The sequence below is a fragment of the Aquarana catesbeiana genome, linkage group LG04 (genome assembly GCF_042186555.1).
Source record: "Aquarana catesbeiana isolate 2022-GZ linkage group LG04, ASM4218655v1, whole genome shotgun sequence".
Lineage (NCBI taxonomy): Eukaryota > Metazoa > Chordata > Amphibia > Anura > Ranidae > Aquarana > Aquarana catesbeiana.
Window position 1 is genome coordinate 443,993,324 of NC_133327.1, and position 1,442 is coordinate 443,994,765.

Sequence of the window (1,442 nt, forward strand, 5' to 3'; positions counted from 1 at the left end):
GCTTTCTTTTGGTGGTATTTGATCGCCTCTGCGTTTTTTATTTTTTGCGCTATAAACAAAAGAAGAGCGACAATTTTGAAAAAAACACAATATTTTTTACTTTTTGCTATAATAAATATCCCAATTTTTTTTTTAAAAAACAAATTTTTTCCTCAGTTTCGGCCGATACGTATTCTTCTACATATTTTTGGTAAAAAAAATCGCAATAAGCGTATATTGATTGGTTTGCGCAAAAGTTATAGCGTCTACAAAATACGGGATAGATTTATGGCATTTTTAAAAAAAAAAAATTTATTTATTTTTTTAGCGGCGATCGCGATTTTTTTTCGTGTCTGCGACATTATGGCGGACACATCGGACACGTTTGACACATTTTTGGGACCATTCACATTTATACAGCGATCAATGCTATAAAATTGCATTGATTACTGTGTAAATGTGACAGGCAGTGAAGGGGTTAACCACTAGGGGGCAGGGAGGGGTTAGGTATGTTTCCAAGGGAATGATTCTAACTGAAGGGGGAGGGGACGCTCAAGGGGAGGAGACCGATCAGTGTTCCTCCGTTCTGGGAACACAGATCGCTCTCCTCAGAGCTGACAGGCTGTGGATCTGTGTGTTTACACACACAGATCCACATGCAGGCCCGGTTAACGGGCAATCGCGGGTATCCGGCGGACATCGCGGCCACCGGGCACACGCACCTGGTCCCGAGTAACGCGACGGGCGCGCGCCCCCTAGACGGCCAGGAATCCCAGGACGTCATATGACGTCCACCCAGGATGGGAGATCCCATCTGTGGACGTCATATGACTATGGCTGGGTATTGCAGTGGTTAATAATGCTTAAAGTGAAACAATAAAAGTGTAATATTCCTTTAAATTTCGTACCTGGGGGGTGTCTATAGTATGCCTGTAAAGGGGCGCATGTTTCCTGTGTTTAGAACAGTCTGACAGCAAAATGACATTTCAAAGGAAAAAAAGTCATTTAAAACTACTCGTGGCTATTAATGAATTGCCGGTCCGACAATACACATAAAAGTTCATTGATAAAAACGGCATGGGAATTCCCCACAGGGGAACCCCGAACCAAAATTTAAAAAAAAAATGACGTGGGGGGGTCCCCCTAAATTCCATACCAGGCCCTTCAGGACTTTTTTCCTTTGAAATGTCATTTTGCTGTCAGACTGTTCTAAACACGGAAACATGCACCCCTTTACAGGCATACTATAGACACCCCCCAGGTACGAAATTTAAAGGAATATTACACTTTTATTGTTTCACTTTAAGCATTATTAAAATCAATGCTCCCGAAAAACGGGAGAGGGGGAGAAGCGACTGACATGCAGGGAGATCGGTGCTTACAGCTGTCCCTCCCGCCACACCGATCATCCTCGGCTGTGAACCAAGGAACAATAGTCCATGTGTGCAGGGTGGGTCACAGTG